The sequence below is a fragment of the Carassius carassius genome, chromosome 8 (assembly GCF_963082965.1).
Source record: "Carassius carassius chromosome 8, fCarCar2.1, whole genome shotgun sequence".
NCBI lineage: Eukaryota > Metazoa > Chordata > Actinopteri > Cypriniformes > Cyprinidae > Carassius > Carassius carassius.
In genome coordinates, this window is record NC_081762.1 from 32,982,224 (window position 1) to 33,009,091 (window position 26,868).

Sequence of the window (26,868 nt, forward strand, 5' to 3'; positions counted from 1 at the left end):
ATGATTTCTTAGACAATAAACACATCATTGTTGACAGTAGCATAGCTTAATTAGCTGACGGTCGATAAATTTAACTTATCTGATCATTTATCATGTGAAAAGTTACAGGTTCACAGGTACTGAAGAAAGCATGAACTGTACACGCTAGCTAGCTATACTGACACGATTCATTTTCCAAAAATACACACTGTATATGAACAAATAATGACCAGTTTTCAATGAATAAAGTAATAGCCTTACCTTTAACAAAGATGACAACAACGGTGATTGGTCAAAAGGAGGCCACAGGAGAGAAACGCAATTGATCAAAAGTAAGCCACGGAAGAGAAACGCGATTGTTCAAAAGTAAGCCACAGGCGAAACGCGATTGGTCAAAAGTAAGCCACAGGCGGAACGCGATTGGTCAAAAGTAAGCCACAGGCGAAACGCGATTGGCTCATGTGGGCTTACTTTGGGCTTACTTTGGCTCAGTCGGTGGGAAGCAGTAGGCGCGAGAGGTAGCGTGATCGATGCCTGCATTCTCCAGGTTGGCTCCTGCCCTTTTACTCACACATCCCTAGATCAGTGGTTTTCAATCCTGTCCTGGAGGCATCCCTGCCCTGCACATTTCGCATTTCCCCTCATCTAACACACCTGTTTCAAATCATCAGCTCATTAGTAGAGACTGCAAGACCTGATTTGGGTGTGTCTAATAAGGGAGACATACAAAATGTTCAGGGCAGGGGTGCCTCCAGGTAAGGTTTGAAATCCATTGCCCTAAAGAGACCGACTGAGCGTTGACGCAATGCTGCCACACTCCCACGTTAGCTTTTTTTGGGCTCACAGCTGCCAAAAAGTATTTCAGACATGGTCCTGTGCAAATTGGTTGCAAAACAGTGCCATTTTACGCACAGTTCCCTAAAGCAGTGGTTTTCAAACCTGTCCTGGAGGCACCCCTGCCCTTCACATTTTGAATGTTTCCCTCATCTAACACACCTGTTTCAAATCATCAGCTCATTAGTAGAGACCGCGAGACCTTATTTGGGTGTGTCTAATAAGAGACCTTAGAGACCGCGAGACCTTATTTGGGTGCCTCCAGGACAGGTTTGAGAACCACTGCCCTAAAGAGACAGACTGAGCATCAATGCAATGCGGCCACACTCTCTACGTTAGTTAATTTTTTTGGACTAAAAGGTGCCGAAAAGTATTTTAGACATAGTCTTGCGCAAACTGGTGGCAAAATAGGTCCCACCGAGATTTGTACTCAGATCACTGGATTCAGAGTCCAGAGTGCTAACCATTACACCATGGAACCTTAACTGGTGCATCTGTTGCTCACAGGGCCACAAACACTGGCACCATCGCCAAACTAGTGCTGTTTTATCTTTTCCTGCGGCAAGAAAGCACACAGGCTCCACCGAGATTCGAACTCAGATAGCTGGATTCAAAGCCCAGAGTGCTGACCATTACACCATGGAACCGAAACTGCTTGATTGGAGGCCAATTTGGAAACAGATAGCTCTCTGGCTGTGGGGAAGCAGTTATACAGAGAGGTTGGAACCCAGTGATTTTTGGTCAATGGCATGCCTCAAAAAAGGGAAAAGTGTGGGAGATGTTGCCGAAACCCGGGATCGAACCAGGGACCTTTAGATCTTCAGTCTAACGCTCTCCCAACTGAGCTATTTCGGCTACAACAAACCTCTGCTTAGCAAGCAGGGATTTCAGTGATATCACTCTTTGTCAGAGCTGAAGAGCAGAGCAGAGATGAGCCCCCAGACAATAAAAACAGCTGGCCAGTACGGGGATCGAACCCGCGACCTTGGCATTATTAGCACCACGCTCTAACCAGCTGAGCTAACCGGCCTGGCTTAGCCGTCAGTGTCTGCCTGATTGAAAAAAAAACCAGCTATAATGTTTGTGAATGCAATGAGACAATAAAGCTTCACGTTTTAACCTGAACAAGGGCTCGTCCAGGATTTGAACCCGGGACCTCTCGCACCCAAAGCGAGAATCATACCCCTAGACCAACGAGCCTTTTTGCCCAAGGCCAAGAAAAAAGAGCTATTTCAGCAACAACAAAAGAAGGAATATGAACTAACGTGGAAGCAATCAAAGTCCTCGAGACAGTGTGAAAGGCTAACGAATGCAAGTTGGCCTCTTAATTGACCTAAAAATGGGGCTGTATCTAACATGCAGAGGGATGTTAGGGAGGACAGCTGAAATGGTCAGATGTCACTTAGACCAGCGGGTCTCAATTCCAGTCCTCGCGCCCCCTGCTCTTTACATTTTGTAAGTTTCTCGTATAGCTTCAGACATTTGTTCCATTCGAACGTAAGTGACCTGAGAACTGGACATCACATGACATCCCTCCGTGATTCAAGTTCAAAGCGTATGTATACGTTCAATTCATAGTGAGTAATACAGTGGTGTATCGAGGTATACAGAGGTAAATGATGTCACACTTCTCCATGTGTGAAGAAGTTGCGCAGCACAAATCCGTGAACCAATGTTCCAAAGTGAAGTATATTTTAACGGAATTTCCCTGCTCAGGGAGTGGGGAGCAATGAACAGTGTGTAGGGACCATGTCAATCACTAGGAGCTCACTTCTAATGAGCTGATTATCAGAATCAGGTGTGCTAACAAAGAGAGACATGCAAAACATGCAGACCTGGGGGGAGCGAGGACTAGAATTGAGAACCGCTTCCTTAGACTTTAAGTCAGTGTGAGCAAAAGAGGTGAGAAGTTGTCTGCATGATCCGAGTGTTCCAAGGTAGCCTACATAATACAAGAATCCATACACATGCATACTGGCGTAACAAGACCGAGAAGGTCCTTAAACACAAAAGCTTAATCTCTTTGTTAATTCGACAACATAATCTCGGCCAGTGCAAAGGAGCAAGCCCAGAGGAGGGACAGCCTCTTTGCATAAAACCCGTCATTTCCAGCTATGCTCGTCATTCTTGAAAGGCCAGGGGAATTAGCTCAAATGGTAGAGCGCTCGCTTAGCATAGGAAGGGGTCCAATCTTTGAGCCCCGCACGCAAGCGGAAAAGACGCAGAACACGTGAAAACGCCGAAGGATTTCCCCTGCGGCAATACTCGGGGTATATGTTTTTGCGTTTTGAAGAGTTGTTATTACATGTGAAACAATTCTACTCTCCGCGGCCTGGATTCGAACCGGTGCTCTCTCAGATGAGCCTTGACGTCATATGTCCACGACGTGTATTGTTAAGCGTGCAATAAACCGAGACTTTTATTTTGTTATCTATGACATACCATTGATTGCTTTTATACTACATAGATTTGTGTGTGTGTGTGTGTATTAAAAAAAACTTTTTTCATGTTTGTGTTTAAATAGAATTAATAAAAAACGTTTCTTCAAATATGTTTTGTGTGTGTGGATATGATTTGATTGATATGATTTAGCAGATTTTTTTTTATCTGATCAAAAAAATGTTCTATTAAAATGAATACAAACACATACACACAATATAAAAAGAACAATATAAAAGAGTGGGCCCAAGTAATATATACAAAATGTTTTATTAAAATGAACACACACATACATACACACAATATAAAAAGGACAATATGATAAGAGTGGGCCCATATAATATAAACAAAATATATACAGGATAGATATAATGTACTTGTATAAAAAAAAATATGAAAAGAGTGGGCCCATATAATATAAACAATATATATATATATATATATATATATATATATATATATATATATATATATATATATACAGGAAAGATATTATGTACTACTTATATTAAAAAAATATATATGAAAAGAGTGGGCCCATATAATATATACAAAATATACACAGGAAATAAATTATTTACTATGGAGGCGGAGTTTGTCATTTATTTTGCCTGCCGCTGTTCTGCCAACCAATCATCTAAAGTTTTTCCATTAGAGGAGCGTGAGCAAAATGTGGCATTCCCATATCGGCTATGACCAAACTCTTTAGTTTTGGGCTGCCCACATTCGCTGCACTTGTTAAAAGTTACCCCTCGCACATACTTCCTCTTATGGACTCCGCTTTCCGTCTCCAGGGCCCGCCGGCGCCTGTTCCTCTGGGTGTAACGGGACACAGAAGCAGCAGGCGCTGGAGCAGGCGCTGGAGCAGGCGGAGCTGGGCCTGGACCGGATGTCAAAGCACCAGAAGATGAAATCACCATCGACACAGTCATGTCTGGGTTAAGGACTAGTGTGCCTAACAGTGACCCAGGTGCTGAAATGGGCTGCACAACTCCTGCTGCTGTGGGGACGGGTGCGATAGGGCACTCCCTTTTGGCAGCAGTGGGCCGGCGACCCGGTCGCAGAATTGGAGCCTGTCCTTCTCGATTTGGCGGAGGATAAATTGATGTTTTGGGCCTGATGTTGATGGCACGTCATCCAATTTTTCCCTCGGCAGAGGAAGCTGCATATCAGCCACATCAATTGGGTCCGATGGAGTCAGTCCCTGGGCAAGGACACTCATTTGCTGATTCTTCTGCTGCCGTTGAAACCTGAAAGTAAATTACTTGTAAAATATATATATATATATATATATATATGTGTGTGTGTGTGTGTGTGTGTGTGTGTGTGTGTGTGTGTGTGTGTGTGTGTACAGAAGTATTCAGTTCCCTGGAACCAAATAATGTGCCTTGCTTACCACTGAATGAGTGTCCTCTGGTTCAGCTCAAACAGCTGGATCATTGTTTCATCCATCAGCCTTCGACTGTTAAGCACCAGGTCTCGGATGTGGTGGTAATCTGAAAGGATTTTAGACCACCTGGGGGTGCAAACTCCAGCCTTCTTGGTCGGTGACTTGTGTAAAGCACACAGCTTCATACAAATGGCCTCAACCAAGCGACTGGTGCTGGGCCACTGTGCTGGACCCCCAGGATGTCCAATCAGACACCGTTTCACACTCTCCACACCCGGTGTGACTCCGGACCGCTTCGGTGCCTTAAAGCGCCCATGTGTCAGCTGAGGCTGATGTCGAGGCTGATAGTTGACCCGCTGTTTATCAACGCCAGGGAGAGCTGTCCACAGCTGGATGGCCTCTGTCACCTGCAGGTCGGTGAGGTAAGGAGCCTCACGAAGACCCACCAGGAAACCAGCCAGATCCTGGACCTTGTCCCACCCAGCGATGGCATCAGGTCCAATGACTGCTCCCTAGGAAATGCAGATTAGTGTTAATATACACTTTCAGTCAAAAGCCTTTGAACAGAAATATTTTTTTACATTTTTTAAAGAATTCTGCTCAACAAGCCTGCATTTATTTTATTCAAATACAACAAATTTTCAAATGCTTTCTATTTGAATATAGTTTAAAGTGTAAGTTATTTCTGTGATGCTCAGCTCTATTTTCAGCATCATTCCTCCAGTCTTCAGTGTCACATGATCTTCAGAAATCATTCAGATATCCTGATTTGTTGTTCTAGAAACCTTTTTTTATTGATATTATTATCAATATTTAGAACAGTTGTGTACATTTTGTTCAAGATTCTTTGATGAATAGAAGGATCCAAGATAAGAGTTTATCTGTAATAAAAAGCTTTTTTAACATTATACACTATACCATCCAAAAGTGTGGAGTCAGACCATTTAAATCATTATATATTTAGTATTAAATTATAGAAATTAATACTTTTATTTAGCAAGGACGCATTAAATAGATGATAAAGACATTTATAATGTTACAATATATACTGAACTTTCTATTCATCAAAGAAACCTAAACAAAAAATCTCTAGGAGCTATTTTTAACCTAATAATAATAATAATAATATAGCATAATAATATAGCACCCGGCACCCGGTTTTTTTAGCAGCAAATTGGAATGATTTCTGAAGAATCGTGTGCCCTGAGTAATGATGCTAAAATTCAGCATTGAAATCACAAGACTGAATTACTTTTTTAAATATATTCAAATGGATAGCAGTTATTTTAAATAGTAAAAATATTTCAAAATATTACTGCTTTTGTTGTATTTTGAATCAAATAAATGCAGGCTTAAAAAAAAACACCTTGCTTGTAGTGTATTTGGAATAAAACGAGACTGAAACAAAATAAAGCCCTTAGAGTGTCTTACCTGAGCCTCGCCAGAGACACTGCTTCCAGTGTCAGATGGCTGTGACAGCACTGAAGAGGCAGGGGCAAGATGCTGTCCCTCTCCTCCAGATGATGTGGACGGCTCAGCCAGTGATGCTGGGGACTGAGGCAGAGGCAAAGATGAGGGGCTGTTTCTGAGATCACGGCAGGGGTCATCCTCATACAGCACTGGAACTGTGATGTCCTCCATGCTCTCTTCCTCAAACCCCTCATCTAGCAGGTCCTGATCATCAACCTGCTCCACCAGCCGGTCTTCCTCCTCTGGGTTCTGGAGCACTGGAGTCAGTGTTTTGCTAGTCTGGCTGTAAAGGTACTCAATTCCCAGCAATTCACCTACATTAATAAAATAATAAAAAAAAGAAAAAAAGTGCTCTTAATAATTTATCAAGTACATTGGAGGCTAAATAGATAACTTAATAGAATATTGCAAAAGAACAAATTAAATTTCTTACCTGTATATGCTCCAGGAGGGCGATAGCGCTCATCCCAGGGCTTCCCAAAGACTGTTCGGCTAAGCCGGTCCACAGCCTCTCTCATGGCACTGCCATATGTCCGAATGGAGGACGCCCGTTTTATGGCATCTTCCATTCGGTCATCATTCCAACGCATCAAGCCCTCAAGGAGATAGGCCTGAAAATGCGCATCGCTGGCACTGGTTCCTAAAAGTTAAATAATATTAAAAAATATATAAAAAAGGGTTTTATATGTCACATATGTACAATATATGTACTACACATAAGGTGCTCTGAAGTAACTTGTATACTACATTTAATAGAGTTGTGTAACTAAATTAAAATTGATTGTCACTTATTCCTGTATTACTAGTGACTTGTTAGTCAAGACAGCTTTGTCAATGCTAATGACATTAAAAAGTAATTGTAATGTAGAGTGTGACATTTATTAATGCGGCATTACTTTACAGTGATGGAAGCAGTTACAGTGCTTATATTTTCTACAGAAAAATAATAATCCATATGCATGTAATACCTGGAATAAAACGGTTCAGGTGGAGGTGGAACGACTCCAAGGAGGTAGAGCCACGAGCACACCTGTAGCAGCACAGCTCCACGCTGCCCTTCTTCAGTGTCCCTGTCTTCATGTACAGCGGAAAGTCCTCTGGGTCTTGTATACACTGGACGTGCTTGCGCTGTTCCTTCCATATCTGCTGGATCCGTTCGTGGTCCAGCAGAGGAACTCCCAGGGTGTCCTTCCCATCCGCACTGTCAAACTGATCAATCAGTGACCCAATCAATCTGGCGGTCTCCTCCACCCCCCTGGTCCTCCTCCGGCAGTGCAGTGCCAACTCCCTCCGGGTAATGCGAGCACTGACCGCCTTTTCTGAGATGTGGCCAGTCTTCTTTGACCCACGGACATGAAGCATACGCACAGATAGAGTAAGGAAAAACTATTCCTCTAATCATTAGAACAATGAATCTCCACCATCCTGTCTGCTCAGGGAGAGCTGAAGAGTGTGTGAGAAGAGCAAACGGTGTGAAAAAGTTATCTGGTGATTATCTAACAACGGGTAAGTTCGGAAACGCAAATAAATACACTGACACCTTGGAACATCCTTACGGTTTTGAAGAAGTGCACTCAAAGAAAGCATCCCGCTTGAGGCATGATATGATATAATTCTGTATTGTAAACAAAACATATTTTAAAATGTTGATTATTTTCCCCCAAGAAATAACGCTTCTCAGTGTGTTTTCACAAAACATTCTTGTAATATGTGCATTTGTGTCATATGCCACACCTGTATTTAGCTGTGCTTCACATTGTGATGCAGCAAATACCAGCTCCTCATCGTCATCTTCAGCAGTGGGAATGGACTTGCCTGGAGCACAAATGTTAAAACTATCATTGTGAACAATACACAGAGACAAACATATGTAAGATGGTGCTTACTTACCAGTAGCGAAAAGCTGCATGGGGGGCAAATGTTTGGCTGGGGGTTCTGCTGCTGGAGGAGGTAAAGTGCACTGCAATAATGGATCTGGAAACGGCAAGTTGACAAGTTTGCCATAATGATAAATTAATATATGTAGAAATGCTGTAGGTAAAATTCTATATTCACACTCCTACTCACAGGCTGGTGACGTGAGTTTTTTCGGCAGCTGTGAAGGCGACAAATTTTTGCCACGTGCCAACAGCGCTTTCACAGTTGCGGTCTTCTGTACACCAGTTTGGATAGCTGCAGGTGGAGGTGCAGTGGTTGCAGAAACACTGGAGGTTGCAGCGTGAGGTGCAGGCTGACGTACGCTGGTGCCCACAGCAGAAGCCCGTCTTTTCAGGACATATGTCTTGAAAATGGCCATGTTGGTTTTGGGCCTGGCATCTGCCTTAACGAGGTACCTGATGAGGGCTTGAGCCTCCTTGCTCTGGTCCTCATAAACATCTTTCATGGACCGGCCCTGGAAGTCACCAAACTCCACCATCAAGCAGCCCTGGTCTCCAGTTGCCCGGGCTTCTGCCTGCATTTCCTGCTTCCTCTGATACTTCTCCACTTCTTCTGCCATCTCTCTAATTTGAGAAGTGTACTGTAGGAACAGTTGTTTATTTTCTGGCAGGGGTGTTGTCTGCGCCGTCTCATTGGAAATGCTGAGCACCAAATACACGGCATACCCCAGAGAGTTTTCCAGGAGCCATCTAAATCTCTGGCCCTGGTACTTCCCAAACTGAAGTTTGCAGTGAGCCAGTACTAAAAACTGGTCACTGGGGTCTCCACCGTTTGTGCTGACAAAAGTACTGGCCTCTGACAGCACCTCCTCCTTAGGTTTGGCCCTTCCAGACTCCACATTTTCAAGGCGCCTCGCCTCCACCGAAGGTGCCATGAGGAGTCGGCTTGATGTTGCCGATTGCCGTTGAAAAGAGGGATATGCATACATTTTCTGAAATGAAAATCAGAAAAAGACTACTACCTTTTGCAATCTAAAAGACACCTGTATGTTAAGTGTGTAACAATAATTTAACAAGCTACGCATAAACTATATTACTGTGGTAATAAACATGGCCATTACATAAACTGTCCTGAAGATGAGTTTTCTACAAAGGACAGGAATCCCTGACATATAAAATATGTAACGTCAATATGAAATTTCCTTTTATTTTCAATGCTGTCATCTTAAACCATGATTACACACACACCAGGCTACAAAATATTACATTAAATATATTATACTTCAAATGTTGTCATCTTACCCCAGGGTTACACCAGGTGCTTTTACCTCTTAAAATCTCAGCCATTTTTCTGTGTTTTTAACTTTCTGGTCTACCTAAATTAAAATGAGCACTATTCCCACATACTTTGGCCCATATGGATACATTTGGCCTTTTTTTTTTGTTTTTAGTTAAGACTCTCAATGTTTTTTTATAAAAAAAAGTCATTATTATTACATTATTTTAGAAAATATCAATTATTTCTTGGTATAAAATGCAGTTTTCCATATCTACACAACAATTTGGTAACAATTTTTACAATTAAAATGTGTGTGTGTTATTATGTGTTAATACCAAATATAAATGTAAATAGTTTAATCATTATTTTCATTCATAGGGCCCAGAAACCATGATTTCTTAGACAATAAACACATCATTGTTGACAGTAGCATAGCTTAATTAGCTGATGGTCGATAAATTTAACTTATCTGATCATTAATCATGTGAAAAGTTACAGGTTCACAGGTACTGAAGAAAGCATGAACTGTACATGCTAGCTAGCTATACTGACACGATTCATTTTCCAAAAATACACACTGTATATGAACAAATAATGACCAGTTTTCAATGAATGAAGTAATAGCCTTACCTTTAACAAAGATGACAACAACGGCGATTGGTCAAAAGGAGGCCACAGGAGAGAAACGCGATTGATCAAAAGTAAGCCACGGAAGAGAAACGCGATTGATCAAAAGTAAGCCACGGAAGAGAAACGCGATTGTTCAAAAGTAAGCCACAGGCGAAACGCGATTGGTCAAAAGTAAGCCACAGGCGAAACGCGATTGGTCAAAAGTAAGCCACAGGCGAAACGCGATTGGCTCATGTGGGCTTACTTTGTGCTTACTTTGGCTCAGTCGGTGGGAAGCAGTAGGCGCAAGCGAGAGGTAGCGGGATCGATGCCCGCATTCTCCAAGTTGGCTCCTGCCCTTTTACTCACACATCCCTAGATCAGTGGTTTTCAATCCTGTCCTGGAGGCATCCCTGCCCTGCACATTTCGCATTTCCCCTCATCTAACACACCTGTTTCAAATCATCAGCTCATTAGTAGAGACTGCAAGACCTGATTTGGGTGTGTCTAATAAGGGAGACAAACAAAATGTTCAGGGCAGGGGTGCCTCCAGGTAAGGTTTGAAAACCATTGCCCTAAAGAGACCGACTGAGCGTTGACGCAATGCTGCCACACTCCCACGTTAGCTTTTTTTGGGCTCACAGTTGCCAAAAAGTATTTCAGACATGGTCCTGTGCAAATTGGTTGCAAAACAGTGCCATTTTACGCACAGTTCCCTAAAGCAGTGGTTTTCAAACCTGTCCTGGAGGCACCCCTGCCCTTCACATTTTGAATGTTTCCCTCATCTAACACACCTGTTTCAAATCATCAGCTCATTAGTAGAGACCGCAAGACCTTATTTGGGTGTGTCTAATAAGGGAGACAATAAAAATGTGCAGGGCAGGGGTGCCTCCAGGACAGGTTTGAGAACCACTGCCCTAAAGAGACAGACTGAGCATCGATGCAATGCGGCCACACTCTCTACGTTAGTTAATTTTTTTGGACTAAAAGGTGCTGAAAAGTATTTCAGACATTGTCTTGCGCAAACTGGTGGCAAAATAGGTCCCACCGAGATTTGAACTCAGATCACTGGATTCAGAGTCCAGAGTGCTAACCATTACACCATGGAACCTTAACTGGTGCAGCTGTTGCTCACAGGGCCACAAACACTGGCACCATCGCCAAACTAGTGCTGTTTTATCTTTTCCTGCGGCAAGAAAGCACACAGGGATCTCCACCGAGATTCGAACTCAGATCGCTGGATTCAAAGCCCAGAGTGCTGACCATTACACCATGGAACCGAAACTGCTTGGTTGGAGGCCAACTTGGAAACAGATAGCTCTCTGGCTGTGGGGAAGCAGTTATACAGAGAGGTTGGAACCCAGTGATTTTTGGTCAATGGACCGCCTCAAAAAAGGGAAAAGTGTGGAAGATGTTGCCAAAACCCAGGATCGAACCAGGGACCTTTAGATCTTCAGTCTAACGCTCTCCCAACTAAGCTATTTCGGCTACAACAAACCTCTGCTTAGCAAGCAGGCATTTCAGTGAGATCACCCTACTCTTTGTCAGAGCAGAGATGAGCCCCCAGACAATAAAAACAGCTGGCCAGTACAGGGATCGAACCCGTGACCTTGGCGTTATTAGCACCACACTCTAACCAGCTTAGCTAACCGGCCTGGCTTAGCCATCATTGTCTGCCTGATTGAAAAAAAACCTGCCATAATGTTTGTGAATCCAATGAGACAATAAAGCTTCACGTTTCAACCCGGATCAGGTGTGCTAACAAAGAGAGACATGCAAAACATGCAGACCTGGGGGGAGCGAGGACTAGAATTGAGAACCACTTCCTTAGACTTTAAGTCAGTGTGAGCAAAAGAGGTGAGAAGTTGTCTGCATGACCCGAGTGTTCCAAGGTAGCCTACATAATACAAGAATCCATACACATGCATACTGGCGTAACAAGACCGAGAAGGTCCTTAAACACAAAAGCCTAATCTCTTTGTTAATTCGACAACATAATCTCGGCCAGTGCAAAGGCCCAAGCCCAGAGGAGGGACAGCCTCTTTGCATCAAACCCGTCATTCCCAGCTATGCTCGTCATTCTTGAAAGGCCAGGGGAATTAGCTGAAATGGTAGAGCGCTCGCTTAGCATTTGAGAGGTAGCGGGATTGATGCCCGCATTCTCCAAGTTGGCTCCTGCCCTTTTACTCACACATCCCTAGATCAGTGGTTTTCAATCCTGTCCTGGAGGCATGAACACTGTGTACGGACCATGTCAATCACTAGGAGCTCACTTCTAATGAGCTGATTATCCGAATCAGGTGTGCTAACAAAGAGAGACATGCAAAACATGCAGACCTGGGGGGAGCGAGGACTAGAATTGAGAACCGCTTCCTTAGACTTTAAGTCAGTGTGAGCAAAAGAGGTGAGAAGTTGTCTGCATGATCCGAGTGTTCCAAGGTAGCCTACATAATACAAGAATCCATACACATGCATACTGGCGTAACAAGACCGAGAAGGTCCTCAAACACAAAAGCTTAATCTCTTTGTTAATTTGACAACATAATCTCGGCCAGTGCAAAGGAGCAAGCCCAGAGGAGGGACAGCCTCTTTGCATCAAACCCGTCATTCCCAGCTATGCTCGTCATTTTTGAAAGGCCAGGGGAATTAGCTCAAATGGTAGAGCGCTCGCTTAGCATGCGAGAGGTAGAGGGATCGATGCCCGCATTCTCCAAGTTGGCTCCTGCCCTTTTACTCACACATCCCTAGATCAGTGGTTTTCAATCCTGTCCTGGAGGCATCCCTGCCCTGCACATTTCGCATTTCCCCTCATCTAACACACCTGTTTCAAATCATCAGCTCATTAGTAGAGACTGCAAGACCTGATTTGGGTGTGTCTAATAAGGGAGACATACAAAATGTTCAGGGCAGGGGTGCCTCCAAGAAAGGTTTGAAAACCATTGCCCTAAAGAGACCGACTGAGCGTTGACGCAATGCTGCCACACTCCCACGTTAGCTTTTTTTGGGCTCACAGCTGCCAAAAAGTATTTCAGACATGGTCTTGTGCAAATTGGTTGCAAAACAGTGCCATATTATGCACAGTTCCCTAAAACAGTGGTTTTCAAACCTGTCCTGGAGGCACCCCTGCCCTTCACATTTTGAATGTTTCCCTCATCTAACACACCTGTTCTTCTTCTTCTTCTTCTTCCTTTTAATGGCGGTTGGCAAACAACTTTTAAGTGTGCATTACCGCCACCTTCTGATATGGAGTGTGGATCACAATAGCCTTTTCTCACTGTCACTACTACCCTTAAATAAATAATTAAATAAATACATACATAAATAAGCCAATAAATAACTTCATAAATATCTAATAACATTATTAATATTCATACATTATTATTATTATTATTAAATACAACTTCCTAAGACAACTAAACTCATTTCCTTCTACGCAGCCCTGTTTTATTCAAAAACACAAATATCGCTCTATACCCAACATGCCCTGAATTCATTTGTAATATTTCCTTCATTTCAAATCTAATTTTTTCTTTCCTAAACCAGTCTTTCAGCCTCATCCTTTCCTCCTTATACCTATGACAATTAATAATTACATGTTCTACTGTTTCGTTAATATTACAGACCTCACACATCCCAGTCTCATGTTTCCCTATTATTTTAAGCGTACTATTTAATCCAGTATGCCCAAATCTCATTCTCGAAATAATGTCCTCTTCTTTTTTATTCCTATTATTTTCTCTCATACCTCCTACCCTCTTTTGGATACTGTAGTACATTCTCGCTTTTGTTTCTATATTCCACTCCTTTTGCCACTTCTTTCTCATTTCTGCTTTAATTATGCTTTTAACTTCCGCCTTACTATACCTTATTACCATATCTATCTCTCTTTTTTTTGTAGCATTTTTGGCATATTTATCAGCCAATTCATTTCCCTCTATTCCTATATGGGCTGGAATCCAGATGAATTTTATTACCACTCCTACTCTATTAATTCTATAAACAGCTTGGGCTATTTCCAACAAAATATCCTGTCTTGCTTCTGAATGCATGTTCTTAATACTGGTTAACGCACTGCTTGAATCTGACCCTATTAACACTTCCCTTGACCTACTATTTTCAACCCACTCAAGAGCTAAGAGAAAGGCCAGCATTTCTCCTGTATACACTGACAATTTTTCATTTACTCTCTTATTAAACATAACATTCTTTTGTGGTAAAATGAACGCAGCTCCTACTCTATCATCTTCTGTTTTTGATGCATCTGTATATATCTTAGTAAACATAGAATACTTCTCCTCTAGGTATCTACTAACCTGACTCCTATCAATATTATTCTCTTTCTTCCACTCTAAAAAATGCAAATCTACCCCAAACTCCCCTAATAACAACACACCTGTTTCAAATCATCAGCTCATTAGTAGAGACCGCGAGACCTTATTTGGGTGTGTCTAATAAGGGAGACAATAAAAATGTGCAGGGCAGGGGTGCCTCCAGGACAGGTTTGAGAACCACTGCCCTAAAGAGACAGACTGAGCATCGATGCAATGCGGCCACACTCTCTACGTTAGTTAATTTTTTTGGACTAAAAGCTGCCGAAAAGTATTTCAGACATTGTCCTGCGCAAACTGGTTGCAAAATAGGTCCCACTGAGATTTGAACATGGATCACTGTATTCAGAGTCCAGAGTGCTAACCATTACACCATGGAACCTTAACTGGTGCAGCTGTTGCTCACAGGGCTACAAACACTGGCACAATCGCCAAACTAGTGCTGTTTTATCTTTTCCTGTGGCAAGAAAGCACACAGGCTCCACCGAGATTCGAACTCAGATCGCTGGATTCAAAGCCCAGAGTGCCATTACACCATGGAACGAAACTGCTTGGTTGGAGGCCAACTTTGAAACAGATAGCTCTCTGGCTGTGGGGAAGCAGTTATACAGAGAGGTTGGAACCCAGTGATTTTTGGTCAATGGCCCGCCTCAAAAAAGGGAAAAGTGTGGGAGATGTTGCCGAAACCCGGGATCGAACCAGGGACCTTTAGATCTTCAGTCTAACGTTCTCTCAACTGAGCTATTTCGGCTACAACAAACCTCTGCTTAGCAGGCAGTGATTTCAGTGAGATCACCCTACTCTTTGTCGTAGCTGAAGAGCAGAGCAGAGATGAGCCCCCAGACAATAAAAACAGCTGGCCAATACGGGGATCGAACCCACGACCTTGGCGTTATTAGCACCATGCTCTAACCAGCTGAGCTAACCGGCCTGGCTTAGCCATTCGTGTCTGCCTGATTGGAAAAAACCTGCCATAATGTTTGTGAATGCAATGAGACAATAAAGCTTAACATTTTAACCTGAACAAGGGCTCGTCCGGGACTTGAACCCGGGACCTCTCGCACCCAAAGCGAGAATAATACCCCTAGACCAACGAGCCTTCTTGCCCAAAGACAAGAAAAATAGCTATTTCAGCAACAACAAAAGAAGGAACATGAACTAACGTGAAAGCAATCAAAGTCCTCGAGACAGTGTGAAAGGCTAACGAATGCAAGTTGGCCTCTTAATTGACCTAAATATGGGGCTGTATCTAACATGTAGAGGGATGTTAGGGAGGACAGCTGAAATGGTCAGATGTCACTTAGACCAGCGGGCCTCAATTCCAGTCCTCGCGCCCCCTGCTCTTCACATTTTGTAAGTTTCTCGTATAGCTTCAGACATTTGTTCCATTCGAACGTAAGTGCCCTGAGAACTGGACATCACATGACATCCCTCCGTGATTCAAGTTCAAAGCGTATGTATACGTTCAATTCATAGTGAGTAATACAGTGGTGTATCGAGGTAAATGATGTCACACTTCTCCATGTGTGAAGAAGTTGCGCAGCACAAATCCGTGAACCAATGTTCCAAAGTGAAGTATACTTTGACGGATTTCCCCTGCTCAGGGAGTGGGGAGCAATGAACAGTGTGTAGGGACCATGTCAATCACTAGGAGCTCACTTCTAATGAGCTGATTATCCGAATCAGGTGTGCTAACAAAGAGAGACATGCAAAACATGCAGACCTGGTGGGAGCGAGGACTAGAATTGAGAACCGCTTCCTTAGACTTTAAGTCAGTGTGAGCAAAAGAGGTGAGAAGTTGTCTGCATGATCCGAGTGTTCCAAGGTAGCCTACATAATACAAGAATCCATACACATGCATACTGGCGTAAAAAGACCGAGAAGGTCCTTAAACACAAAACCTTAATCTCTTTGTTAATTCGACAACATAATCTCGGCCAGTGCAAAGGAGCAAGCCCAGAGGAGGGACAGCCTCTTTGCATCAAACCCATCATTCCCAGCTATGCTCATCATTCTTGAAAGGTCAGGGGAATTAGCTCAAATGGTAGAGTGCTCGCTTAGCATGCGAGAGGTAGCGCTATCGATGCCCGCATTCTCCAAGTCGGCCCCTGCCCTTTTACTCACACATCCCTAGATCAGTGGTTTTCAATCCTGTCCTGGAGGCATCCCTGCCCTGCACATTTCGCATTTCCCCTCATCTAACACACCTGTTTCAAATCATCAGCTCATTAGTAGAGACTGCAAGACCTGATTCGGGTGTGTCTAATAAGGGAGACATACAAAATGTTCAGGGCAGGGGTGCCTCCAAGAAAGGTTTGAAAACCATTGCCCTAAAGAGACCGACTGAGCGTTGACGCAATGCTGCCACACTCCCACGTTAGCTTTTTTTGGGCTCATAGCTGCCAAAAAGTATTTCAGACATGGTCCTGTGCAAATTGGTTGCAAAACAGTGCCATTTTACGCACAGTTCCCTAAAGCAGTGGTTTTCAAACCTGTCCTGGAGGCACCCCTGCCCTTCACATTTTGAATGTTTCCCTCATCTAACACACCTGTTTCAAATTATCAGCTCATTAGTAGAGACCGTGAGACCTTATTTGGGTGTGTCTAATAAGAGAGACAATAAAAATGTGCAGGGCAGGGGTGCCTCCAGGACAGGTTTGAGAACCACTGCCCTAAAGAGACAGACTGAGCATCGATGCAATGCGGCCACACTATCTACGTTAGTTAATTTTTTTGGACTAAAAGGTGCCGAAAAGTATTTCAGACATTGTCCTGCGCAAACTGGTGGCAAAATAGGTCCCACCGAGATTTGAACTCGGATCACTGGATTCAGAGTCCAGAGTGCTAACCATTACACCATGGAACCTTAACTGGTGCAGCTGTTGCTCACAGGGCCACAAACACTGGCACCATCGCCAAACTAGTGCTGTTTTATCTTTTCCTGTGGCAAGAAAGCACACAGGCTCCACCGAGATTCGATCTCAGAACGCTGGATTCAAAGCCCAGAGTGCTGACCATTACACCATGGAACCGAAACTGCTTGGTTGGAGGCCAACTTGGAAACAGATAGCTCTCTGGCTGTGGGGAAGCAGTTATACCTGTTCCTCTGGGTGTAACGGGACACAGAAGCAGCAGCGCTGGAGCAGGCGCTGGAGCAGGCGGAGCTGGGCCTGGACCGGATGTCAAAGCACCAGAAGATGGAATCACCATCGACACAGTCATGTCTGGGTTAAGGACTAGTGTGCCTAACAGTGACCCAGGTGCTGAAATGGGCTGCACAACTCCTGCTGCTGTGGGGACGGGTGCGATAGGGCACTCCTATTTGGCAGAAGTGGGCCGGCTATATAAGGATATAAGGATAAATTGATGTTTTGGGCCTGATGTTGATGGCACGTCATCCAATTTTTCCCTCGGCAGAGGAAGCTGCGTATCAGCCACATCAATTGGGTCAGATGGAGTCAGTCCCTGGGCGAGGACACTCATTTCCTGATTCTTCTGCTGCCGTTGAAACCTGAAAGTTTTCACTTGTAAAAAAAAAAAAACTTGTAAAAAAAAAAAAATATATATATATATATATATATATATGTGTGTGTGTGTGTGTGTGTGTGTACAGAAGTATTCAGTTCCCTTGAACCAAATAATGTGCCTTGCTTACCACTGAATGAGTGTCCTCTGGTTCAGCTCAAACAGCTGGATCATTGTTTCATCCATCAGCCTTCGACTGTTAAGCACCAGGTCTCGGATGTGGTGGTAATCTGAAAGGATTTTAGACCGCCTTGGGGTGCAAACTCCAGCCTTCTTGGTCGGTGATTGTGTAAAGCACACAGCTTCATACAAATGGCCTCAACCAAGCGGCTGGTGCTGGGCCACTGTGCTGGACCCCCAGGATGTCCAATCAGACACCGTTTCACACTCTCCACACCCGGTGTGACTCCGGACCGCTTCGGTGCCTTAAAGCGCCCATGTGTCAGCTGAGGCTGATGTCGAGGCTGATAGTTGACCCGCTGTTTATCAACATCAGGGAGAGCTGTCCACAGCTGGATGGCCTCTGTCACCTGCAGGTCGGTGAGGTAAGGAGCCTCACGAAGACCCACCAGGAAACCAGCCAGATCCTGGACCTTGTCCCACCCAGCGATGCCATCAGGTCCAATGACTGCTCCCTAGTAAATGCAGATTAGTGTTAATATACACTTCCAGATTTTTACATTTTTTAAAGAATTCTGCTCAACAAGCCTGCATTTATTTTATTCAAATACAACAAAAGCCATTATATTGTGAAATAATTTTACTATTTAAAATAAAAATGCTTTCTATTTGAATATAGTTTAAAGTGTAAGTTATTTCTGTGATGCCCAGCTGTATTTTCAGCATCATTCCTGAGTCTTCAGTGTCACATGATCTTCAGAAATCATTCAGATATCCTGATTTGTTGTTCTAGAAACCTTTTTTTATTGATATTATTATCAATATTTAGAACAGTTGTGTACATTTTGTTCAAGATTCTTTGATGAATAGAAGGATCCAAGATAAGAGTTTATCTGTAATAAAAAGCTTTTTTAACATTATACACTATACCATCCAAAAGTGTGGAGTCAGAACATTTAAATCATTATATATTTAGTATTAAATTATAGAAATTAATACTTTTATTTAGCAAGGACGCATTAAATAGATGATAAAGACATTTATAATGTTACAATATATACTGAACTTTCTATTCATCAAAGAAACCTAAACAAAAAATCTCTAGGAGCTATTTTTAACCTAATAATAATAATAATAATATAGCACCCGGCACCCGGTTTTTTTTAGCAGCAAATTGGAATGATTTCTGAAGAATCGTGTGCCCTGAGTAATGATGCTAAAATTCAGCATTGAAATCACAAGACTGAATTACTTTTTTAAATATATTCAAATGGATAGCAGTTATTTTAAATAGTAAAAATATTTCAAAATATTACTGCTTTTGTTGTATTTTGAATCAAATAAATGCAGGCTTAAAAAAAAAACACCTTGCTTGTAGTGTATTTGGAATAAAACGAGACTGAAACAAAATAAAGCGCTTAGAGTGTCTTACCTGAGCCTCGCCGGAGACACTGCTTCCAGTGTCAGATGGCTGTGACAGCACTGAAGAGGCAGGGGCGAGATGCTGTCCCTCTCCTCCAGATGATGTGGACGGCTCAGCCAGTGATGCTGGGGACTGAGGCAGAGGCAAAGATGAGGGGCTGTTTCTGAGATCACGGCAGGGGTCATCCTCATACAGCACTGGAACTGTGATGTCCTCCATGCTCTCTTGCTCAAACCCCTCATCTAGCAGGTCCTGATCATCAACCTCCTCCCCCAGCCGGTCTTCCTCCTCTGGGTTCTGGAGCACTGGAGTCAGTGTTTTGCCAGTCTGGCTGTAAAGGTACTCGATTCCCAGCAATTCACCTACAATAATAAAATAATAAAAAAAGAAAAAAAGTGCTCTTAATAATTTATCAAGTACATTGGAAGCTAAATAGATAACTTAATAGAATATTACAAAAGAACAAATTAAATTTCTTACCTGTATATGCTCCAGGAGGGCGATAGCGCTCATCCCAGGGCTTCCCAAAGACTGTTCGGCTAAGCCGGTCCACAGCCTCTCTCATGGCACTGCCATATGTCCGAATGGAAGACGCCCGTTTTATGGCATCTTCCATTCGGTCATCATTCCAACGCATCAAGCCCTCAAGGAGATAGGCCTGAAAATGCGCATCGCTGGCACTGGTTCCTAAAAGTTAAATAATATTAAAAAATATATAAAAAAGGGTTTTATATGTCACATATGTACAATATATGTACTACACATGAGGTGCTCTGAAGTAACTTGTATACTACATTTAATAGAGTTGTGTAACTAAATTAAAAATGATTGTCACTTATTCCTGTATTACTAGTGACTTGTTAGTCAAGACAGCTTTGTCAATGCTAATGACATTAAAAAGTAATTGTAATGTAGAGTGTGACATTTATTAATGCGGCATTACTTTAAAGTGATGGAAGCAGTTACAGTGCTTATATTTTCTACAGAAAAATAATAATCCATGTGCATGTAATACCTGGAATAAAACGGTTCAGGTGGAGGTGGAACGACTCCAAGGAGGTAGATTTACGAGCACACCTGTAGCAGCACAGCTCCACGCTGCCTTTCTTCAGTGTCCCTGTCTTCATGTACAGCGGAAAGTCCTCTGGGTCTTGTATACACTGGACGTGCTTGCGCTGTTCCTTCCATATCTGCTGGATCCGTTCGTGGTCCAGCAGAGGAACTCCCAGGGTGTCCTTCCCATCCGCACTGTCAAACTGATCAATCAGTGACCCAATCAATCTGGCGGTCTCCTCCACCCCCCTGGTCCTCCTCCGGCAGTGCAGTGCCAACTCCCTCCGGGTAATGCGAGCACTGACCGCCTTTTCTGAGATGTGGCCAGTCTTCTTTGCCGCCAGGTCACTCTCTTTTGCAGAGCGAAGAGCAGCCACATCCTCTGGATCCCACTGAAAGATGCACGTGGACAGACGTGCCATGAAGATCCCGTAGAGTGGATGAGCCTCTGTCGTGACACCTGCAGCAAATCGCAGCATGAAGTGCCAGATGTCGAGGCGCACTACAAGCTCATCCCACTCCGAAAACATGATCTTCACCCGCGATTGGCCATACTGACTGCAGCAGTCCCTGTCCACGTACATCACTTTTGGGGCTGCCTCTCCTGCCTCTCAGTAGCGTTTCATCAGACCAGCTGCCATGGAGTCCAGTCCATGTCCCTCGGCAGCTGTCAGCACAGAGACAAGGACCTGGCCGTGTTCATTTCCGACATTTGTGCACCAGGCAGCTGTTCCTGAAGCAGCACCGGCAAGTTTCTTTGTGACCTATTGGGAAAAATAAAAGATGTGCTCTTTATGTACGCACATCACACACATATCCATATCTGGCAAATTTCTGGATATAAACAGGGCTTTGATACCTTTTTTGTCGAATCCATCTTTAGAACACAGCCAAAGACAGATGTTAATTGTTAATCGATGTTAACACGGCTAACAGCCACTTAGGTTTAGGCAGGGCAGGTAAAAGTGGAGGATCAGCAAACACAGGAGGCTGCACAAGGGAGGACCTTGTGAATGGTTCGCAGACAGTCAGGTACTGCAAGACACGCTGTGTCCATGCCTCACTGTGCTGTTCCATCAGCTTCCTGTAAAGCTGAGTCACACTGTTGCCCAGTGTCCTCTCCCTCATCATCCTCAGCACCCGGTTGTCACATGAGTATCTAAGGAAACAACAGTATAATCATGCAAATGCTTTAGTTGGTAAAAAATAACCCATATAAAAGCACCTAATAATGAATGATTGTCATTATGAATTACCTGTATGTCAGCAAAGCTGGAAACTGACTGCGGTGGCCCATATCCACCTGTCCTAGGATGTCCTCAGACCAGGCAGGATATTTCTTTTTGCAGCGTTTGCACTCCAGATACTCAGTGGCAAGGTCATACCACCCGTCGATGTCCAAGACCTTACGCACGGTACGGTAAATTCCTGCCGCTGTTAGTCTGTGCTTACCACAGTCTGGGCGAACACAGACAAGAGGAAATAACCACATCTTCAGCGGCATCCATAAGAAAAGGGGCCAGAAGAAGTGGTCAGGTGAGGCAGGGGGCTGAGTGTTTATTAAAGGGGGCTGAGGAGGATACCACCAAAGTTTCAGCTGGGACACTAGTTCTGACTTGCCGGTTCGTGGGTTGGCCTTAAATAGTGTGTTCCGGATCCACTCATGCTGGAAAGGTGGAAGTTGATCTTTCCAGTGACTTGGAAGCTCAGCTGGTGGCTGGTGATGTGAAGGAGCTGGTGCCTTGGCAGTTTCCACTGATGGAGATGGACCAGCACAGTCCTCTGAGTGAATAGTAAAAAAAAATCAATAAGGATGACTGTTGCATTTGATAGTAATATGCCATAAATGCAGTGGACAAACAGCCTGCAAAGCACAATTTTTGGACAAGTATTCATAATTATTATGTTATATTTAGGAACGAGAGTGAAGAAAGTGGTACTAGTGTTAAGGAAGCAAAGAACACAGCATACACTATATTAATTTAAGGAGAATGGAATCAGTGCAGCTCACTGAGAATGAGGATCAGATGGAATGGAGGAAGGAAAATGTGGTGTGATGAATTAAGTGTAAAGCAACGAAGCCCACGGACATGAAGCATACACACAGATAGAGTAGGGAAAAACTGTTCCTCTAATCATTAGAACAATGAATCTCCACCATCCTGTCTGCTCAGGGAGAGCTGAAGAGTGTGTGAGAAGAGCAAGCGGTGTGAAAAAGTTATCTGGTGATTATCTAACAACGGGTAAGTTCGGAAATGCAAATAAATACACTGACACCTTGGAACATCCTTACGTTTTGAAGAAGTGCACTCAAAGAAAGCATCCCGCTTGAGGCATGATATGATATAATTCTGTATTGTAAACAAAACATATTTTAAAATGTTGATTATTTTCCCCCAAGAAATAACGCTTCTCAGTGTGTTTTCACAAAACATTCTTGTAATATGTGCATTTGTGTCATATGCCACACCTGTATTTAGCTGTCCTTCACATTGTGATGCAGCAAATACCAGCTCCTCATCGTCATCTTCAGCAGTGGGAACGGACTTGCCTGGAGCACAAATGTTAAAACTATCATTGTGAACAATACACAGAGACAAACATATGTAAGATGGTGCTTACTTACCAGTAGCGAAAAGCTGCATGGGGGGCAAATGTTTGGCTGGGGGTTCTGCTGCTGGAGGAGGTAAAGTGCACTGCAATAATGGATCTGGAAACGGCAAGTTGACAAGTTTGCCATAATGATAAATTAATATATGTAGAAATGCTGTAGGTAAAATTCTATATTCACACTCCTACTCACAGGCTTTAACTGGTGACGTGAGTTTTTTTGCCAGCTGTGAAGGCGACAAATTTTTGCCACGTGCCAACAGCGCTTTCACAGTTGCGGTCTTCTGTACACCAGTTTGGATAGCTGCAGGTGGAGGTGCAGTGGTTGCAGAAGCACTGGAGGTTGCAGCGTGAGGTGCAGGCTGACGTACGCTGGTGCCCACAGCAGAAGCCCGTCTTTTCAGGACATATGTCTTGAAAATGGCCATGTTGGTTTTGGGCCTGGCATCTGCCTTAACGAGGTACCTGATGAGGGCTTGAGCCTCCTTGCTCTGGTCCTCATAAACATCTTTCATGGACCGGCCCTGGAAGTCACCAAACTCCACCATCAAGCAGCCCTGGTCTCCAGTTGCCCGGGCTTCTGCCTGCATTTCCTGCTTCCTCTGATACTTCTCCACTTCTTCTGCCATCTCTCTAATTTGAGAAGTGTACTGTAGGAAAAGTTGTTTATTTTCTGACAGGGGTGTTGTCTGCGCCGTCTCATTGGAAATGCTGAGCACCTAATACACGGCATACCCCAGAGAGTTTTCCAGGAGCCATCTAAATCTCTGGCCCTGGTACTTCCCAAACTGAAGTTTGCAGTGAGCCAGTACTAAAAACTGGTCACTGGGGTCTCCACCGTTTGTGCTGACAAAAGTACTGGCCTCTGACAGCACCTCCTCCTTAGGTTTGGCCCTTCCAGACTCCACATTTTCAAGGCGCCTCGCCTCCACCGAAGGTGCCATGAGGAGTCGGCTTGATGTTGCCGATTGCCGTTGAAAAGAGGGATATGCATACATTTTCTGAAATGAAAATCAGAAAAAGACTACTACCTTTTGCAATCTAAAAGACACCTGTATGTTAAGTGTGTAACAATAATTTAACAAGCTACGCATAAACTATATTACTGTGGTAATAAACATGGCCATGACATAAACTGTCCTGAAGATGAGTTTTCTACAAAGGACAGGAATCCCTGACATATAAAATATGTAACGTCAATATGAAGTCTGAAATTTCCTTTTATTTTCAATGCTGTCATCTTAAACCATGATTACACACACACCAGTCTACAAAATATTACATTAAACATATCATACTTCAAATGTTGTCATCTTACCCCAGGGTTACACCAGGTGCTTTTACCTCTTAAAATCTCAGCCATTTTTCTGTGTTTTTAACTTTCTGGTCTACCTAAATTAAAATGAGCACTATTCCCACATACTTTGGCCCATATGGATACATTTGGCCTTTTTTTGTTTGTCTTTAGTTAAGACTCTCAATGTTTTTTTATAAAAAAAGTCATTATTATTACATTATTTTAGAAAATATCAATTATTTCTTGGTAAATGCAGTTTTCCATATCTCCACAACAATTTGGTAACGATTTTTACAATTAAAATGTGTGTGTGTTATTATGTGTTAATACCAAATATAAATGTAAATAGTTTAATCATTATTTTCATTCATAGGGCCCAGAAACCATGATTTCTTAGACCATAAACACATCATTGTTGACAGTAGCATAGCTTAATTAGCTGACGGTCGATAAATTTAATCTTATCTGATCATTTATCATGTGAAAAGTTACAGGTTCACAGGTACTGAAGAAAGCATGAACTGTACATGCTAGCTAGCTATACTGACACGATTCATTTTCCAAAAATACACACTGTATATGAACAAATAATGACCAGTTTTCAATGAATGAAGTAATAGCCTTACCTTTAACAAAGATGACAACAACGGCGATTGGTCAAAAGGAGGCCACAGGAGAGAAACGCGATTGATCAAAAGTAAGCCACGGAAGAGAAACGCGATTGTTCAAAAGTAAGCCACAGGCGAAACACGATTGGTCAAAAGTAAGCCACAGGCGAAACGCGATTGGTCAAAAGTAAGCCACAGGCGAAACGCGATTGGCTCATGTGGGCTTACTTTGTGCTTACTTTGGCTCAGTCGGTGGGAAGCAGTGGGCGCAAGCGAGAGGTAGCGGGATCGATGCCTGCATTCTCCAAGTTGGCTCCTGCCCTTTTACTCACACATCCCTAGATCAGTGGTTTTCAATCCTGTCCTGGAGGTATCCCTGTCCTGCACATTTCGCATTTCCCCTCATCTAACACACCTGTTTCAAATCATCAGCTCATTAGTAGAGACTGCAAGACCTGATTTGGGTGTGTCTAATAAGGGAGACAATAAAAATGTGCAGGGCAGGGTGCCTCCAGGACAGGTTTGAGAACCACTGCCCTAAAGAGACAGACTAAGCATTGATGCAATGCGGCCACACTCTCTACGTTAGTTAATTTTTTTGAACTAAAAGGTGCCGAAAAGTATTTCAGACATTGTCCTGCGCAAACTGGTGGCAAAATAGGTCCCACCGAGATTTAAACTCAGATCACTGGATTCAGAGTCCAGAGTGCTAACCATTACACCATGGAACCTTAACTGGTGCAGCTGTTGCTCACAGGGCCACAAACACTGGCACCATCGCCAAACTAGTGCTGTTTTATCTTTTCCTGCGGCAAGAAAGCACACAGGCTTCACCGAGATTTGAACTCAGATCGCTGGATTCAAAGCCCAGAGTGCTGACCATTACACCATGGAACCGAAACTGCTTGGTTGGAGGCCAACTTGGAAACAGATAGCTCTCTGGCTGTGGGGAAGCAGTTATACAGAGAGGTTGGAACCCAGTGATTTTTGGTCAATGGCCCGCCTCAAAAAAGGGAAAAGTGTGGGAGATGTTGCCGAATCCCGGGATCAAAACAGGGACCTTTAGATCTTCAGTCTAACGCTCTCCCAACTGAGCTATTTCGGCTACAACAAACCTCTGCTTAGCAAGCAGGGATTTCAGTGAGATCACCCTACTCTTTGTCGGAGCTGAAGAGCACAGCAGAGATGAGCCCCCAGACAATAAAAACAGCTGGCCAGTACGGGGATCGAACCCGCGACCTTGGCGTTATTAGAACCACGCTCTAACCAGCTGAGCTAACCTGCCTGGCTTAGCCATCCGTGTCTGCCTGATTAGCAAAAACCTGCGATAATGTTTGTGAATGCAATGAGACAATAAAGCTTCACGTTTTAACCTGAACAAGGGCTCGTCCGGGATTTGAACCCGGGACCTCTCGCACCCAAAGCGAGAATCATACCCCTAGACCAATGAGCCTTCTTCTTCTGGTAAAATTAACCAAAATCCAAAATTTTTTCTACGAATATTTTTACATTATTATGGGATATTCGGGGGATCCCTAGAGGGCGAGGGGCCTACCGTATGCGACCAACCACGAGTTCCTGGGTGGTCCGGTTCCTGAGTTATAACGGTTCAAATTCAAAATTTTGGGGGGCCGTAACTCGGACCCCCGGGGTCATAGGGACTTGGGGCTGGTGTCGTCGCATAGAGGGCCCCCTGGTCTGACTTTGTCCCGATTTTGGTGCAGCTTGGCCCCGTTTTGGCAGAGTTACAGCTTGGCAAAATGTGTGACATTTTGGTTAACATTCACCACGTGGTGAAATTAACCAAAATCCAACATTTTTTCTATGCATATTTCTTCAGTATAATGGGATAAAATTTACAAAAATTGATTCGTCTGAGTGCCCTGCGTACAGTAGAGGTGTTTTCTTTAATAATATGGCAAACATTTGAAATAAATAAAGTTAAATACAGTTGCTATTTAATGAACAGTGAGACACGCACCACATGTGGTGCACAAGTGTGCCAAAATTCTACGCTCGTTTTTATG

General features: G+C 43.4%; 12 non-coding genes across 12 annotated transcripts; all 12 read right to left on the reverse strand.

Moving 5' to 3' along the window:
* Positions 1 to 1,388: 1,388 nt before the first annotated feature.
* On the reverse strand, positions 1,389 to 1,460 carry trnaq-uug (transfer RNA glutamine (anticodon UUG)). The gene has a single exon. It is a non-coding gene; the product is annotated as a tRNA-Gln (tRNA).
* A 135-nt stretch (positions 1,461 to 1,595) lies between these two features.
* trnaf-gaa (transfer RNA phenylalanine (anticodon GAA)) lies at positions 1,596 to 1,668 on the reverse strand. The gene has a single exon. It is a non-coding gene; the product is annotated as a tRNA-Phe (tRNA).
* A 101-nt stretch (positions 1,669 to 1,769) lies between these two features.
* trnai-aau (transfer RNA isoleucine (anticodon AAU)) lies at positions 1,770 to 1,843 on the reverse strand. The gene has a single exon. It is a non-coding gene; the product is annotated as a tRNA-Ile (tRNA).
* A 98-nt stretch (positions 1,844 to 1,941) lies between these two features.
* trnap-ugg (transfer RNA proline (anticodon UGG)) lies at positions 1,942 to 2,013 on the reverse strand. The gene has a single exon. It is a non-coding gene; the product is annotated as a tRNA-Pro (tRNA).
* An 8,903-nt stretch (positions 2,014 to 10,916) lies between these two features.
* trnaq-cug (transfer RNA glutamine (anticodon CUG)) lies at positions 10,917 to 10,988 on the reverse strand. The gene has a single exon. It is a non-coding gene; the product is annotated as a tRNA-Gln (tRNA).
* A 304-nt stretch (positions 10,989 to 11,292) lies between these two features.
* Positions 11,293 to 11,365, reverse strand: trnaf-gaa (transfer RNA phenylalanine (anticodon GAA)). The gene has a single exon. It is a non-coding gene; the product is annotated as a tRNA-Phe (tRNA).
* Positions 11,366 to 11,458: 93 nt separating this feature from the next.
* Positions 11,459 to 11,532, reverse strand: trnai-aau (transfer RNA isoleucine (anticodon AAU)). The gene has a single exon. It is a non-coding gene; the product is annotated as a tRNA-Ile (tRNA).
* A 3,351-nt stretch (positions 11,533 to 14,883) lies between these two features.
* Positions 14,884 to 14,956, reverse strand: trnaf-gaa (transfer RNA phenylalanine (anticodon GAA)). Its single transcript has one exon. It is a non-coding gene; the product is annotated as a tRNA-Phe (tRNA).
* Positions 14,957 to 15,062: 106 nt separating this feature from the next.
* Positions 15,063 to 15,136, reverse strand: trnai-aau (transfer RNA isoleucine (anticodon AAU)). The gene has a single exon. It is a non-coding gene; the product is annotated as a tRNA-Ile (tRNA).
* A 96-nt stretch (positions 15,137 to 15,232) lies between these two features.
* Positions 15,233 to 15,304, reverse strand: trnap-ugg (transfer RNA proline (anticodon UGG)). The gene has a single exon. It is a non-coding gene; the product is annotated as a tRNA-Pro (tRNA).
* A 1,695-nt stretch (positions 15,305 to 16,999) lies between these two features.
* Positions 17,000 to 17,071, reverse strand: trnaq-cug (transfer RNA glutamine (anticodon CUG)). The gene has a single exon. It is a non-coding gene; the product is annotated as a tRNA-Gln (tRNA).
* Positions 17,072 to 26,222: 9,151 nt separating this feature from the next.
* trnap-ugg (transfer RNA proline (anticodon UGG)) lies at positions 26,223 to 26,294 on the reverse strand. The gene has a single exon. It is a non-coding gene; the product is annotated as a tRNA-Pro (tRNA).
* Between the last annotated feature and the right edge of the window lie 574 nt (positions 26,295 to 26,868).